This window comes from Humulus lupulus, chromosome 5, assembly GCF_963169125.1.
Source record: "Humulus lupulus chromosome 5, drHumLupu1.1, whole genome shotgun sequence".
NCBI classification, from domain to species: Eukaryota; Viridiplantae; Streptophyta; class Magnoliopsida; order Rosales; family Cannabaceae; genus Humulus; species Humulus lupulus.
Window position 1 is genome coordinate 213,573,918 of NC_084797.1, and position 19,134 is coordinate 213,593,051.

Genomic DNA, 19,134 nt, shown 5'->3' on the forward strand with positions numbered 1-19,134 from the left:
AATATTACAAAACTGCCACTACCCTATCCCATGAGGTTGCTTGGTGCAAGACTTGACTAATGATCAAGCACCAAGGCATGCTCATTAACAAAATGGCCCAATGTGGGTGTGCCAAAGGGGCAGCACGCCCCACTATGCACCCACGCTTCTTTACTGGGCTTTTGAGGCCATGCCTTCTCTCGGGAGTAAGTTCAAGGAGAACAGTGGGAATCAGATTCCCAGGATGCTCAGCTGGGCTACGAAGACTGATATCACTATTTCGACAGCTCTGTTGGCTCCTATATTCGCCAATCGTCGAGTAAGTTCCATTTTATCTTGTTAAATGTCACAAATTAATTGATTAACGATTTATTTTATTAAAGTTTTTCTGACACATGTTATTCAACTATGCAGTTAGTGGTATTTTCCATGCTGAAGCCACGTCCCAGTGAGGTAGTCTACTACAATAGCCTCCCAGAAGTTGATTCCAGGTTATTCCCTGAGTTGGAGGCTGGGACTGCAGTGGATGAAGTAGTGGTACCTGAGAAGGAGGCAGAGAAGCTAACAAAAGTTGCAAAGGAAGCCTCCATTTTTTATGAGGATGTCCCGAGGGTTGATGGGCGCTCTTCACAGGCCTGTGCAGCTTCATCTAGTCAGGTTGCCCAGCTTGATTATGAGCAACTTCTGCAGAGGCTCAAGAGGGTTGAGGAGGGCCAAGCAACCTTACTATAGAATCAGACCACGATCATGGCTCATCAGACCACGATTATGGCTCAGTTGGCGCAAGTGCTTTCACTGGTCTCAGGTCGATCCATCGACGTAAAATCAAATACAGAGTTTGATATCTTGCCTGCAGACTACGAGCACGGTGATCAACCCTCCACTCCACAGGCTCAGACATCTGTAGCTCCCAGTGATGCTGACAGTCCCAATGTACGAGTACTGCAGCCCGAGGACGCAGCTGGCCTTGAAGTTGTCAGGAAGAAACGCAGGCCCAAGCGTTTTGATGACTTCACCGACCCAACAAAGAAGGTCAGACTAGATAAACAGGGGCTAGTTGCTTAACCACTGAGGAAGTGTGACCCACAACAGGAGAAGAGCTTCCATAGGTGGATCATCGGGAAGATCGACAATAAGAGAGACCGCAACTTGTATACTGGGACGCACGGTGTGGCATGGTTCTTACAGTTGCACACAGTCCAGACTTGGCTTTGGGATTCGATATGTAAATTACATTCATGTTTTCAATTCAATCTTAAAATATATTGATGGTATTAACGAATTTTTATGTTTTTTAGCATATTGATGCCGCTTTGCACATGCTACGCCGCCGACGCCACTTTTACCATGCTGCATTTCGGCAGGATGCTGCGATCATGAACACCACCTTCCCCCAGGTGTGCCTAGGTCATTGGAATCATTTCAGAGAGACCGGCACTAAGTATACATGGGACGATGATGTGCTGAGAATGTTGAAGGGCGATGATAATCAATTCCTTGTATCATGGCAAAATGTGAGTGAAGTATATTTTGCCTTGCACGTCGAGAAAGTCGCACATTGGATCGCCATTGAAGTCTCCATTCCAACGTGGTGCATCAACGTTTATGATTCCAACCATAGCGTGCTCAGTCTCGCTCTGATGGAGGAAGCGATCAAGCATTGGTGCTTATTGTTGCCTTCGTTGTTATGGTGTTCTGGCATGTTTGACGACCACGAGAACCTCCAGGTATATCCTGAGCAGAATGCAAAGCCTTTCTCATATTGTCGTATTCCTCCAGAGGAGTGTCCTCAGACTAAGACAAGGTATTCCCCTATTTAATTAGTAGATTTTGAAATTTGAAAATTAAAGTTATTTTTATCTTTTATTGACACAAAATTGATTATATGCAGTGGGGATTGTGGTATGTTTGCCATCAAACATATCGAGCATCTGGTTGCCAGGCTACCACTCGATACTGTTATCGATGAGAACATCCAGCATTTCAGGACCAAGTGGTGTGTGGACCTGTTCTATCAGAATTTGGCCCCGTGATGCTCTTTATATTTTTTTCTTACACATCTTGTATAGTATACCATATAGTTAGTTTTGTATATTTTTTTTTTCCAAACAATATTTTTTGAAAAAGTTATTAAATAAAAAAATATTAAATTCACATAATGTGTCTGCCTCGACATCCAAACACACAAAGTATTAGATGAAGTATTCCATATGATAAATGCAGCAAAATCAATTAAATAATTACATAACACAATATTTTAAATCCTAGCCTTACATGACTTCCTATTGTGTCCACTACCACCACATCTGCTACACTTACGTGGCTTGACAATCTTTTCCCCGCGTGAAGCATAGCGATTTGTCTTTCACCTACCCACTTTCTGTTTCCTGGGCCTTCCTACAGGGGTTTTCTGAGCGGGGACGCCAACAACCATATCTCTGATGTGATCAGGGATTACCCATTCATCCTCGTTCCCAACAGGGTAAGTAGTATCTTTATAAGTGTCCTTCAATGCCTCGATTCTATAGTAAGGGGAACACAATGAGTAAATGTTTATGCTTCTTTTTTTGGCTGCAGAAAAAACATGTACATAGGGTATCCCAATTGTTTGGAACATGCCACAAGAGCATGATTTTGTGGCCAAGTTCACCTCACCATCACCATTACCATCGACCACAAGAAATTCGTGATGACCAAGGACTTGGACATCTAAAAAGATTGCTTTATCACCTATTTGCTTCAAATCCTTTTCCATCTCAGGCGATAACACTGTTGTTGCTTTTGCAGCTCTTTCACGTCTATCTGCAAACCAAGACTGAAGAGTGAATCTTATGAATTCAAGAAACGTGGCGACTGGAAAGCTCCTTGCCTCCTTGGTCTTATTGTTAAAGCTTTCTGCGTAGTTACTCGTCATGATATTGTATCGGTTACCAGGAAAATAAGCGCTACTCTACCTTTCAAAGCCAATTCCCTCTAGATATTGGGCAATGGATCAATTACCTTAATCTTGTCAAAGAACTTGCGAAATTTCGTTCTTCGAAATGCGTACGCTGCACACCCCATGATTTCTTGCACGTGGTCAGTTTTGAATTTTGCCACAACATTCATACAAATATGATGGTAACATGCACCGTGATACGCACCTGAGAACACAAGCTCCAAAGCATGATTAATGCTTTTATGCCTATCTGATACAAAAGCAAGGTTCTCAACGTCCCCTATGGCTTCCTTCAATTTTCTCATGAAATAAGTCCAAGAGTTATGGTTCTCACTGTCCACCAATGCAAACGCAATTGGAAACAACTGGTTGTTTGTATCCAACGCAACAACACAGAGCATGTGGCCACTGTACTTATTCTTCAAGAATGTGCCATCCACAAAAATTACAGGACGACAGTACTGGAAACCACACCTAGAAACACCGAGGGAAAAGAAGCAATACAAGAAACGACCATCTTCTGCTACAAAATCAGTAATTGTACCTGGGTTCTTATGCTCCAACTGACACAGGTATCCAGGTAACTTGGAGTATGATTCCTCAGGTGTCCCTCTGACATACATAAGAGCCTATTCTCTGCATCTCCACGCCTTCTCATAGCTCATTTCAACCCCATAATGGTGCTTCATGTCCTCCCTTATGTTGTTTGCCATGTATCGAGTACCATCGGTAGCAAATTTCCTCTTGATTAAGTGCCCAACAACCCACGGTGATGCTTGACGGTGGTCCTTATCTCGAATTTCTTGTGAGCAAGTGTGTACTTCGTTGTATACAGTAATCTCGAACATTTCAGATCACATTTTTTTCTTACCCCTCAATCTCCAACCACAATCAGGATCCTTGCAGGTAATGTACCACACATCAGTCCCAAATTTCTTCACCATAAACTCAAAATTATTCTTCATCGCAAATATGGATGCTTTGGTTTTCAATTCAAGCTTGTTCTGAAAGAACTTCCCAAGGTGCAATTCTGCTGAAGCTTTGCTGGTTGAGGAATGATGTTGATGTGAGGCCTCTATATCCTCTTTGGTGAACATGGGAGCACTCCATGTTCTACGATCTTCACCTAAGTCCAATGGAGAACTCCATCTAAAACTATCATCGGTTCTACTTGGACCTGGACGACTACTGCTGGTCCCAGGTGTTTGTCGGTCTTCTATTCTATGCTCTTCATCTACCACAACATCTGAAATTTGTGTTGGAAAATCTGCCCTAACATCTGGCCCACCAAGATCTGTTGCATCAGCAACAGGATCGTCGTTGACATAAGGTTCGTAGCCATAGGGATCGTACTCCGCCGTGTCATGCACATATGAAGGATCTCTAACCGGGATATCATCATAGACTATGACATCTGGATTTGTCTCGGGAACACATGTTCCAACATCACCTTGAGTTCCTTTGAAACCATGACATGGAGGAGAAATGTTCTCTTCAAATCGAACTTCTTTATTAACGCTGGCAGAAGACGATGCATTTCTTACACCTCCCTTTTTAATCAATGTGACACATAGAGGAATGAGCTTCTCTACAGATTTCGATGCTAACCCAATGAATGCACGCACATGCCTATCATTTTTTATAATGGTAGGTTTGACGGATTGTGATAGGCATGTGTACGGGACCTCAATTTTCAAGTCATGCACACATTTATCCACTTCAAGCTCATCGTACAGAATGTCAAGCAGTTGCTCATATGTCACACCCTTCTCCATGGGCAGAACTTGATTTTCAGCATCTCTAAAAATCCAATCCCTATTTTCGAGTTCCCAAACACCATTGAATGCAACAAATACGGAAATAGTCGAATCTGCAAAAAAAAAAAAAACAAAAACAAAAAAGGTCAAAAAGTTAAACTAATACATAAAACAGAAAATATCGATATATGTCGAGTCCTATCGAGGTCACACATATCGAGTTTTATCGAGTACAGTCGATGACTATCGAGGCAAGCAATCCAATTAAACTCTTATACACATATCGAGTTTTATCGAGTACAATCGAGGCAAACAATCCAATTAAACTCTTATACACCTATCGAGTTTTATCGAGTAAAATTGATTACAATCGAGTTATTAAATCCAATTAAACTTTTATACACCTATCAAGTTTTATCGAGTACAATCGAGTACCATTGAGTTATTAATTCCAATTAAACTCTTATACTACACATATCGAGTTTTATCGAGTACAATCGAGTACCATCGAGTTATTAATTCCAATTAAACTCTTATACTACACGTATCGAGTTTTATCGAGTACCATTGAGGTACTAACATCCTAACACTATCGAGGCACGTCGAGGTCCATCGAGTCAGCATGCATGCAACACATCGAGTTTCATCGAAACTCATCAAGGCAGGAAAAAAATCCAGAAAAAAACGCACGAAGTATCCAAAATTCATTCCGTGAAAAATTGCAATAAAACATGAAGGCATACACAGATCTGTTCGAAATAAGACAAGTAATGTAACCAGAAAAGTTTCCTCACTACATATAACAAATATATACTTACCCATACGATTTTTTCCCTTAGATACGAAATCCAAAATGAAGTTTCTTGACTTGAAAGGACTCACAACTTGCCTCTAGATCCGAAATGCAAATTAATGGTGGCTGGCTTTTTTTGTGTGTACGAGAGTTTGAGAGATAAAGAGGGAAATAAGAGATTGAGAGTGAAGACTATGAGAAAAAGAGAGGGAAAATTATGCCAGGGGTATTTTGGGTAGTAACGACATTAGTAGGACCAAAACAAGAGACTTATAGGGATAAGGTATTTTTCAAATGGAGTGTGACTTATTGCATTAAAAATCAAATTTTCCAATCAGAGATACGCGGAGCAAATCAGAGCTACGCGCCAGGGAATGAACCTTTTTTTTTTTATAATTATTAATATTAGTCAAGATCATACACACACGTACACACACACATATATTAAATCACATACAATCAGATTAGAGATTACCTCTTGTAGCCTATCAAGTGTCCTCGAATCTTTTTGTATAAAATCAACGATCTTCCTATCCAAGATTTGAAGACTTTCACCTTGATCTTCCAGACCAATCCTCAAACACACAAGAATGTGTGTGGGCATGTAGGATTCAAAATGTTGATTTATGACTCTCGAAATGTACTCAACACATGAGATCTAGAGAGATTTGATAGAGAGAAGATGAATTGAATTGTTTTCAGGTTTAGGAAAACTATCGCTTCTGTTTCTGAGAGAGAGTCTGTGTTAAACAATAACCTTCATTTTAGGTTTACAAAGATAAATAACTAATTTATTAAATTATTATATTATTAAAATAAAACTGATGAGTTATAACCTTATTTAATTATTTAATTTAAATCATATTTAAAAAAGAATAATTAAATAAACAAATTATTTGAAATCCAAAATTCAAATCCAATGGATAGAAAATATCCATATGTGGCGCCACTCACTGTGCAATATAGTGAGTGGCATGAGCCACATTAGGGTTTTATATAATTTTCTCATTTGTTTATTTAAATAACACTTAAGATAATATATTCATCCCAAAATAAATATCAGTTAATTCAAAATCAACTTTATCTTAAAATATCAGTTTTAAATAATTAAATAAATATATTATTCTAAATAAGATAATTATTAATCGCTCTTTATATATTAATCCAAACAAGATTAATATTTATTTTAACCTATATTTTTTCAAAATAAAAAATTAAATAATTAGTTAATTCATAATTAATCAATTGTTCATAACTATCACATAATTATTTCATTGCCCTAGAAAATTAATTCCTTTGCAATGAAGTCCTCCTCTCTACAAATCTTTCTTTTGACATCCTTACCCTTGACATCCTTACCCTTGAACCTATAAGACGAAGCTCTAATAAACTAGATTATGAATTAAACTCTTTAATCTTATTTATTAATTTCATTATTACTCCACTATAAATATGGAATTGCGCTCTAAGTATTTATAGAATTATATTTACAAAGTTTTCTCTTGTAGTCCATTGATATTATTAAATGTAGTTCTATCCTCCATTTATTGGTTCGTTAATTAGTGCTGGTCAAGATTACCGTTTTACTATTCTAATTACCTCTTGATCCCTAAGTACCATTAATTCAATAGCGAATAATTAATCTATAAAATATATATTCAGTTCCAGAATTAACCCTTAAGGGAACCAATATTCGTTCCATTTCGAAAGTATGATTCTATTATTATAATTCATGTTCCTAACCATTCAAGATATTGAATCTCCAAAACAAAAGTCATTAGCCTCATTATTCTAAGAAACCTTAACGAGTGAATCAAAAGATCCAATAAACACAAACAGGAGTTCATGAATACTCAGGATTTAGTTTGATCTACAAATGATCATCTATTATGATAAGAATCAAATCTTTATGTCAAACGTCAAACTTATAAAGATAATTAATTATTATCGGTCACGTCATATATAATCTCTATTATATACATCACCTTTACTAAGATGTCTATCCACATCGCTAAGTTGAATCTAGATCACTTGCATCCCATATGCTTAGTAAACCGAACTAGTAACCATTCATTAAGGACTCCTTACTTTAATATGTTACTGGCTATTTTATTTATTATATATGATCTTAGTTCTCTCATACTAATACAAGATCATATTCTCATGAATGAATAAGTACTTTTCTTGATATTATCATATGATTAATTCAAACAATAATTATAATATTCAAATATATAATAACTTTGTTGTTTTTATTTAATTCAATAAAATGTCTTAACATGCTTTTAAAGCATTAATCCTAACAATCTCCCACTTGCCCTCAAAACAAGTGAGGCATCTCTCTTAAACCCATGTTGCATAATGACCCATAAACGACTTTGCAAGAAATGTCTTTATAACTGGGTCAACCAGGTTTTGTTCTGATGCTATCTTCATAGCAGTCACACCACCTCGGTGCACAATCTCTCTAACTAGAGGGTATTTTCTTTCTATATGCTTTCCTCTCTTGTGGCTTCTTAGTTCCTTGGAGTTAGTTACTGCTCCATTGTCATCACAGTATAATATTAGTGGCTTATCCATATCTGAAACTACTTCCAGATCAGTGTAGAAATTTCTCAACCAAATCGCCTCCTTAGCCGCTTCACAAGTCGCTATGTACTCGACTTTCATGGTTGAATCTGCTATGCTGGTTTGTTTAATACTCCTTCAGACCACAACTCCTCCACCAAGAGTGAACACAAACCCAGACGTCGACTTACGACTGTCTTTGTCTGATTGGAAATCAGAATCAGATTATCCAGTAGGGTTCAAATCACTCCCTGAATATACAAGAATATAATCTCTCATTCTCCTAAGATACTTGAGAATGTGCTTTACTGCAATCCAGTGTTCCAAACAAGGATTTGATTGATAACTACTCACCATCCCTACTGCATAACATATGTCGAGTTTAGTACACAACATGGCATACATTAGACTCCTAACTGCTAAAGCATAGGGATACTTTCTCATATCCTCTTCCTCTTAAGGTGTCTTAAGACACTGTTCCTTGGAAAGAGTAATTCCATGTCTGATCGGTAACTGAAATTTCTTGGAATTCTCCATAGAGAATCTTTAGGGCACCTTATCGATATAATTGGCCTGAGAAAGTGCTAAGAGTTTGTTCTTCCTATCCTTTAGGATTTTAATTCCTAGAACATAGCTTCCCTCACCCAAATCTTTGATTTGGAACTTTTTGGCTAACCATTTATTCACGTTTGACAATGTCTCTACATTGTTGCCAATGAGGAGAATGTCATCCACGTAAAGAAATAGGAAAACCACTACTTTTTCTTTGATGTATTTGTACACACATGCTTCGTCGACATTCTGTTTGAAGCCATATGTTTTAATTGTTTTATCAAATGTTATATTCAAAGATCTAGATGCTTGCTTTAATCCATAAATGGAATTCAGCAACTTACACACCTTTTGATCTTCCCCATTCTTGATGAACCCTTTTGGTTGTACAATATAGGCACTTTCAACAAGATAGCCATTCATTAAAGCTGCTTGACATCCATTTTCCATATCTCGTAGTCATACGTGGCACCTATGGATAACAGGATGCCAATTGTAATGCCCTGGATAGCCAAGATCGTTACACTATGTATTTTAAATAGTGTTAGGCTCGCAAAACGAGTCGTTTGGCCATAGACGTGTACTAAACATGATTAACGGTTTAGGGTTGAAAAATTCGATCAAAAGGAATAGTTATTCGTTAAAACATTAAGTTGTACACAGGATCCCATAATAAACGTTTACAAAGTTGTTCACAAATTTAAAAGGGTAATTACAACTCAAAAGTTACAACCAGTCGACCTAAGCAGAAAAAATAGGGTTTAACCCTAGTCCCTCTGAGAAACCCCGGTCGCGGTGGTCGAGCAGCCGCATATGTAGATGTAACCACCGAAGCTCTCCAACTCACGGCTGGTCCAGCTTCCCTTTTCCCTTACCTGCACCACATAGCAACCGTGAGCCAAGGTTCAGCAAGAAAACATAAAAATGCTCATAAGCAGTTAATAACACATTACCAAATCACAATAAGCATATCTAGTAGTAATAACCCTACTCATGCATGCATACCATTGATATAAATGACTACAACAACATATGGGGGCCAGTTGCCCTAATTAAATGAATAATGAATCATACCGGGGCGAGTTGCCCAAATACATGATTAATGAATCATACTGGGGCGCAGCGCCCTAGGATATGAGACTAATAAGTCACCCAGGGGCCCCTTGCCCTATCCTCTATATAACAAGCCTTGGAGCTGGCCCAGCATATCTGGCGCTTAATTTTCCATGACCATTGGGTCAGACAAGCATATGACACGCCCCTGATTAGGCCTAACCATATCGATCAGCGCTCTATTGCCACCCTTGACTTATAAGTCAATGCTTTCAACCAGCACTCAACGCATTATTGTCGTTCTTGACTTATAAGTCAAGTCTTTTCAACCAGACAATGCAGACAAGCATATACCATATACCAAATATCCAGATACAGAGCATTCAAATGCTTAATCAACAATCACAGGCATAATCATAATCATGCGCATTTACAGGGGCCCAAGCCTTAATCAAATCTATATTCAACATTATGGGCAAGCCCTAATCATGTACATCACATACTGAGTGCAGTTTTCTTACCTCAGGTTCGAGTGTAATGTATAATAAGAATGACCCTCTAGCACGATCCTGATTCCGAGCCCCTAGTGATAACCTAGTAACAACCAAGTATAGAATCCCGTCAATAAGGAGCAAATAAAGGCTTCCAGGTCGAGTCATAGCCTATGGGATGTCGAATTCTACTAAACCGGGTAGTTGGATTAATCCCAAGCCCTTAGGTTAGAGTTCCCGCACTCAAAACCTTCTTTGGCCAAAAAAATCCTATTTGCGCCATGGTGCCCCATAATTAGAGCCACGACTCTCACAAACAGAGAGCCTAGCCCTTGAATTCTCTAAACACGGGCCGCGACGCAGCCTAGTAGGCGCCGTGACACGACCCTGCTTCAGGAAACTGCCCAGACTCCAGAGTTCATGAGAGCCGCAGTTCCTAAGAACAGGGCCGCAAAGCGACCCCGCGAACCCAGCTTTCTCTGATCCAATTTCTCCCAAAACTCACCTCAAAACCTTACCCACAATTCATTCTCAAAACATCCCCATAACTTCCAAGGCAATAGAACCCACTTTCCAAATGGATAAAAACTCACCAAACCATAAAATCCAAATAAAAAACTTAAGAAACTTAAGGAAACAAAAACTTAAAGATTAAATTACCTCTAATTAAGTCATTTTCTAGCTAAATCCCCAGGCTATCAAGCTTCTAATCTTCCCTAGAATTGTTATTGCTTTAACCTCGCTTGAATCCGAGCCCTAAAACTCGATTTTCCTTTGAAAATGCTAATGAGCGTAAAATGAGAGAACAAGAGAGTTGAACGTGTTTTTGTTTATGTCAAGTTACTTGGGGCTCAAGAAACCTTAAGCTAACCCCAAGGTTCGGGGTACCAAAAACGTCCCCGAGGGTGAAATAGTCAAAATTCCCAGAACTCCCTCCTAATCTCACTAACTCCAAATATATCCTCGAATATTCATTTGCATTACCCAATATCCCTATAATGTACTAAATATCCAAAAATACCCCTTAACTTACCTCGAGTCAAGTATTGGTCCCGTTGTGACTTCCTGCTAACTTGCTCCCTATGATCACCTTATGCCGAGTAATCTGAATATATCCACATAATAATGTGATCTCATACATATATTTACATATACTCCAAATATACCCATAATAGGCCAAATTATGAAAATTTCCCTTCTGATAAGAAATGGACCCACATGCATACTTAATACACCTAAGCATGCATATCAAGTCATATTATAATACTACTCACATAATCATATAATGATACACATATATATCACATAAACACATAATTTCCATAGTTTTCCATCATGGCCCCCTAATCAAGGCCCTAAGCCATATTAGGTAATTTGGGGCATTACAACTATCCCCTCCTTATAGAAATTTCATCCTCAAAATTTTACCTGAACATCTCCAATGATGATTTTGCATATCTGTCTCCAGCTCCTAGGTCACTTCCTCGGCCTTGCTGGTCCTCCATAACACCTTAACTAAAGGTATAGTCTGGTTCCTCAGGACCTTGTCTTTCCAGTCTAGTTTCTGGATTGGCTGTTCCTCATAGGAGAGATCTTTCTGAAGCTCCAGATCCTCGTAACTCAAGGGTCAAAATATGTAATACATTTTGTACGGGACGACAGTGTCGGTGGTAAGGCCAACCTATAGGCCACTTGAACAATCCTCTACAGGATCTCAAATGGTCCTACAAATCTGGGGCTCAGCTTGCCCTTCTTCCCAAATATGGCCACCCCTTTCCATGGTGAGACTCTAAGGAAGACATAGTCTCCCACTTGGAACTCCACGTTTCTGCGTTTCGGATCAGCATAACTTTTTTGTCTACTTTAAGAAGCGAGCATCTGAGCTCTAATCTTCTCAATAACCTCATTGGTTCTCTGAACTGCCTCAGGACCCCAGTATTTTCTTTCTCCTATCTCATCCCAATGAATGAGTGATCTACATTTCCTACCATACAAAATCTCATAAGGAGCTACTCTAATGGTCGACTAATAGCTAATATTGTAGGAAAACTCTATCAAAGGCAAATACTTATCCAGGACCCTTCAAAGTCTAGCACACATGCTCGCAACATGTCCTCTAATATTCATATCAACCTCTCAGATTGTCCATCTTTCTAAGGATGATAGGCAGTACTAAACTTCAGCTGCATACCCATATCCTTCTGCAAACTTCCCCAAAACTTGGAAGTAAATGTGGGGTCCCGATCTGACGCGATTGACCTCAGAGCCCCATGAAGGTGCACTATCTCTCTCACATAGAGATCTGCGTTCTGGTCAACTATGTATGTCGTCCTCAATGGTAATAAGTGAGCTGATTTTGTAACGCCATGGTTGCCCCAGAACAGTTACGGTGAACCGTGAACCGTGAATTTAACTCGCTACCAGAGTTCTTTGGTTAAAAACGTGCTTCTAGGTGTTATTAACAGGCTAAGGTGGAAAATCAACCCAAAGGATAGGATATATTTTATTTAAAACATAAAAATGTTCATGGGCCCATCAAAAACATTTACAAGCTATTTACAACTCAAAATGGTCATTACTGTTTAAATTTACAACCCGCCGACCTAAGCGGTAAAAATAGGGTAAACCCCCTAGTTTCTCTAAGAACTCCTTGGCCGTGGTGGTCAAGCGGTCGAATATGTACATAGCACCACCTAAGCTCTCCACTCAAGGCTGGGTGAGCTTCTCTTTCCCTTTACCTGCACCACATAGCACCCATGAGCCAAAGCCCAGCAAGAAAACACAATATACCATGAATATAAAATCGACAATGATCATAATAATCATTAAGGACTTTCAGTCCAAACAAATGAGTGATAGTTGAAAAGTCACTAAGGTGGGTTCTGTTCCCTCTAGCCATGTGACGATAGGGTCACCGGGGCTTTACAAATAAGTGATCCTTTCACTAGCTTATCAAGATAGGTGCTCGATGAATTAGTAACCAATATAACCTATCGCATGACCATAGAGTTATAACCATGGGATTCCGCTCCCTAGCCATGTGACAAGCAGTCACCTAGGCCTTAGGCCCTGGCTCTGAGTAACTAGTCCTAGACTAGTCAAGCGCTTATAAGTTTAATCGACCTTAGGGTCGGTCCATCATCAATGCTCCTAGAATCATTAAACGCTGATATCGATTAGATCTAATCATTTATCAGCCCTGCATTTAGGACGCTTATGCCGTTTCTGACTCTTAGGTCAGTAATATGCAACCAGTGTCGTCCCTGACTAATCAGTGCCATACACAAGTAAGAAAGCTTTGCTAAGTATTTAATATGCAATAAATGTCCACATTTAACAACCAACATGCCTCAACAACAATCATGCATGTCATATACACAGGGTGCAGTTTTCTTACCTCTGATTCGAGCGAGAATGAATAAAAGAATGACCCTTGAGAACGATCTGACTTTTAGCCCTTTACCGATCACCTAGTCATAACCAAATATGGGAAACCATCAATAAAATGAATAACAAAGGTTCCCGAACCAAGATCTAGCCTCTGGGACATCAAACCCCACTAATTTGGGTAGTAGGAACAATCCCGAGGCCTAAAACCAAGTTCCCGAGATCAAAACACTCAAACGGTCTCAAAACCCTGCCTGAGTCGCAGCCCTAGCACCTTGAGCCGCGGCCCCTAGCCATACTAGGAGCAAGGGTCACGGCGCCCACTACCCAGTGTCCTGGTGTCCAGCACGCCCAAATGCCTCCACCAGCTTCTTCGAGCTTGGGCTGCGGCGCCCAAGAACAGGGCCGCGACCCCCACCCAGAAACCAGCCATAAAATCAATTTTTACCATTTAAAACCTTCCAAAAACATACCTAAACACTTCCAAATCCAAAAATCAAGGTTCCCAAACATCCCAATGATCCAAAATCATCAAATCCCGAGGCTCAAACGAATCAAAAGCTCAACGATTCACAAAATCCAATTCAAAGCTTAAAAACTCTAAAAACTCAAAGCTTAGAAACTCTAAAAACTCAAAACTTAAAACTTAGATTACCTTTGATTGGGTTATTTCTCGTTAAATCCTTTGGTCAAGAAGCTTCTAATCTTTCCTAGGATCGCTATGCCTCGATCCTCGCTTGATTCCGACTCCTAGAACTCAAGATTTCTTCGAAATTGCCTCGAACGGTAAAAGGAACTAACGGGAAGAGAGAAAGTGTTTTTAAACGTACAGTTCTATCTGACGAACTACTTCAGACTTAAGTAACCTCAAATAAAACCTAATGCTCGGGGTCCCGAAAACACCCCTAGAGGCATAATAGTCAAAACTCCCAGAATTTCCTCCTGATCTCGATAACTCCCAATTTATCATCAAATAAACATTCCCATTACTCAATATCTCAATAAATGACCCCGTTATGACAAAATCGCTAATTTGAAATATAAGACCGTCTCATGCTGAATACCTCGAATATATCTCCATAATAATGGGATCTCATCCATAAATCACAATATGCACCAAATACACAAATATGCCCTCAACGGGCCAATTTACCAAAACACCCTAACAATCAAATGTGGACCCACATGCATCTATTTAACATCATATTATAGTATAATTCAAATAAACATGCATATTATCATTTAATGGCATAATTAAACAATTATGGCCCTCCCGGCCTACTAATCTAGCCATTAAACTGCATTAGGGATTTCGGGGCGTTACAGATTTGGTGTATCGATCCACGATAACCCACATCGAATCATATTGATTCACTGTCCTAGGTAACCCCACCACGAAATCCATCGTGATGTCATCCCATTTTCACTCTGGGATGTCTAGAGGCTGTAATAGCCCTGCCGGTCTCTGATGCTCAGCCTTGACCTGTTGACATGTCAAGCACTTAGCCACATATTCTGTTACATCCCTCTTCATCCCATACCACCAATATAGTGATCTCACATCCTGATACATCTTCGTGGTGCCTGTATGCAAACAGTAAGGGGTAGTATGAGATTCATCCAGAATCTCCTGTTTGATAACAGTGTCAATCGGAACACAGATTCGACCCTTGTATCTCAACAAACCCATATCTGACACTTTGTAATCCATAACTACTGCAGCTAGGGCGTCCCCTTTGATCCTTGCCAATTGTGTATCACTCAACAGACTTTCCCTTATCCTCTCCAATAGTGTAGACTTTAGCGTGATGTTGGCCAACTGGCCCACCAGCAACTCTATTCCAGCACTGGTCATATCCTCTGCCAACTTCTTGGATATCTGCCTCGCACTGTATAACTGTCCCGGACCCTTTCGGCTTAAGGCATCTGCCACCACGTTGGCCTTTCCTGGGTGATACATGATTTCACAATCATAGTCCTTAACCAACTCCAGCTAATGCCTCTATCTCATGTTCAAGTCTTTCTGTGTGGAAAAGTATTTCAAGCTCTTGTGGTCAATGTGTGTCTCACACTTCTTTCCATAAAGGTAATGCCTCCATACTTTTAATGCAAAGACCACCATTGGTAACTCTAGATCATGAGTGGGGTACCTCTGTTCATCTTCTTTCAACTGACGTGATGCATAGGAAATCACCTTCCCAATCTGCATAAGAACACAACCTAAACCATGTCTCGAGGCATCATAGTACACTACAAACTTCTCTTGATATGTTGGAAGACTCAGAACTGGAGTTGTAATCAATCGCTATTTCAGTTCCTGGAAGCTATTCTCACACATATCTGACCACGCAAACTTCTGATTCTTGCGTGTCAGTTCAGTCAATGGGGTAGAAATCCTTGAGAACCCTTCCACAAAACACCAATAGTAACCTGCCAACCCAAGGAAACTTCTGATCTTTGAGGCGTTCCTTGGCCTTTGCCAATCTTTGACTACCTCAGTCTTGGCTGGGTCCACCTTGATCTCATCCTTATTGACAATATGACCAAGGAAATTCTCCTGTGATAACCAGAACTCACATTTCTTAAGCTTCACAAACAATCTATGTTCCCTCACCCTCTGTAGAACCAACCTGAGATGTTGCTCATGTTTTGACTCTAACTTAGAATAAAACAAAATATCATAGATGAAGATGATCACAAACCGATCTAGATAATCTTTAAACACCCTATTCATCAGATCCATAAAAGCAGCTGGGGCATTAGTCAACCCAAATGACATGACTAAAAAATCATAATGCCCATATCTGGTACGAAAAGTAGTCTTCAATATATCTCCTTCCTTGATCCTCAGCAGGTGATAACCAGATCGAAGATCTATCTTTGAGAATACCGTCTTACCGTGAAATTGATCAAACATGTCATCTATCCTTGGCAGAGGATACTTGTTCTTAATTGTTAACTTATTCAGTTCCCTGTAGTCAATGCACATCTTCATAGAACCATCCTTCTTATTTAGAAACAGGACTGGTGCACCCCATGGTGAGAAACTGGGTCTAATAAAACCCAAGTCTAACAGCTCCTGCAGCTGCACCTTTAGTTCTTTTAATTCAGTTGGAGCCATTCTGTACGGTGCCCTAGACATTGGCTATGTCCCTGGAGCTAGTTCAATAACAAACTCTATCTCTCTTTGTGGTGGCAACCCTGGAAAATCTTCTGGAAACACATCCATAAACTCACAGACTAATCTAGTATTCTTTGGTCCCACTGGCACGACCTGAGTGGTATCTACCACACTGGCTAGGAATCCTACGCAACCACCTTGCAATAGATCTCTAGCCCTCAATATGAATATTATAGGTACATGGGGTCCATGCACAGTGCCAACAAATACAAATGGGTCCTCACCTTCAGGCTCAAAGGTTACCATCTTCCTTTCGCAATATGTAGTTGCCCCATACTTCCCTAACAACTCCATACCCATAATCATGTCAAAGTCGCCCATAACTAATTCTATCAAATCAACTAACAATTATCTGCCCTCCACAGTCACTTGCAATGATCTGACCCATCTCCTGGATACTACTAACTCCCCAGTGGGCAATAAGGTCCCGAACCTCATAACAATCACATGACCTAAATAGTCTATCAATAATCCTACTAGCAACAGAAGAGTGTGTAGCACAAGAATCAATCAATACAGTATAAGAAGTTCTAGCACTAGAAAGCTAATTTGTCACTACTGAAGGACAAGCCTCAGCTTTTGCATGTGTAAGTGCGAACACTCAAGTTGGGATCGACTTGTCCGCCTTTCTTGGTTCTTCCTTTCTTACTTTCGGGCAATCTTTCTTTAAGTGTCCCACTATCTCACACAAAAAGTAGGCAGTTGCCCGACACTTTCCTATGTGGCGCCTCCTACATATGGCACACTCTAGAAAGGTCCTCCAGCCCTCATTGCTACCCTGGAGGCCTATCAGAATACCAGGTGATCTTCTGTCAGGGCCAAGAGCTGGAAAAGCATCTGGAGCCTTTCTTTTTTGATCTATGGGCCCCCGCCCTTACCTGAACCCATAGGTCCCGTCCTCCTAATGTCTTTCCTGGCCACGTTCTCACACCATATTTTGTTCTCTGCGCCCTCAGCAGTAAGAGCCTTTTCTACCACCTGTGCATAAGTCGTCACCCCTGGCATGGTGGTAATGCGAACATCCTGGCCTATCATACGCTGTAGCCCTTGAAGGAATCTTTCCTTCCTTGTTCCATCAATGGGCACCAAGTCTGCAGCGAACGTGGCTAATCTATCAAATCTTAGTGCATACTCTGTCACTGAGATATTCCCTTTAAGCAGTTTACTAAAATCTTAAGCTTTTGCAGCCCTAATGGCATCATTGTAATAATTTTCATTGAATAGAGTTCTAAACTCTTCCCACTCTAGGGTATTAAGGTTATTGGTCTGGGATATCATCTCCCACCAGATTCGGGCATCCTCCCGAAACATATATGTGGCACAAGCCACCCTCTCATTACCAACCAACCTCATGAAATCCAGGATGGTGGTAACCATACTCATCCACTGCTTAGCCTTAGCCGGTTTTGCACTGCCCTAAAAAACTAGAGGGTGTTATTTCCGGAACCTTTTATAAAGAGGTTCCCATCTGTTCCTAGCCTCTGGCGGCTATTCTACTGTTGGCACCAACACAGGTGGTGCCTCTGGCAAAATATTCCCTCCAAGAACCTATTGTTGTCTCAGGAGGCATATCTCTTCTTCCTGTCTAAATATACTGGCTTGTATATCAGCAAGCACTTGCTGCCAGTTCTCAGGAGATGGCGGAGGGGTCTGACCCTGATTATCATTTTGACCCTGCTTGTCATTCTGGCCCTGATCTTCCTGGCCAGCTGATGATTTTATCTACCTTGGAAGCATACTTCCAAGCTTATACCTTGCTACAATGATCAATTCGGCCAGTTAGGTAGTAATAACTAAACCTCTTGCTGCCTCACGGTCCAAGAATAAACAAATAATTATTCACATTAAAAAATCATGCTAATAAGCATGTCAATTCATGTTCATCTCCAAGTATAGTGCTAATAAGCACTTTCTGACGTTCATAACCAAATAACAATGTTAATAAACATTTTCTAGCATACATGTATCTATATAAACAACGCTAATGAGTGTGTCCTAACCTACATGTCTATATAAAAACGCTAATAAGTGCTTCCTTTGCATTCACAAGCAACGTTAATGCTAATAAGCACGTCCTTATTAATCATGCAACAGTCAAGGGCTAGGCCCTATAAGAATATCTTATGCTACCTAATAAGGCAGGCAGATAAGGCATTTATATCATATTTAAGAAGTGAAGCACATAACCACATAAATAGTTACAAAACTCTGAGTCGAGCTTATCTTTAGTGGTGAGTGTACATGCCCAACTTATCTTCTGGAACCCTTAACCTTGTCACACTCTCATACCAAGTTGTAACGCCCTGGATAGCCAAGACTATTACGCTGTGTATTTTAAATAGTGCTAGGCTCGCCAAACAAGTCATTTGGCCATATACGTGTACTAAACGTGATTAACGATTTACGGTTAAAATTTTTGGTTAAAAGGAATAATT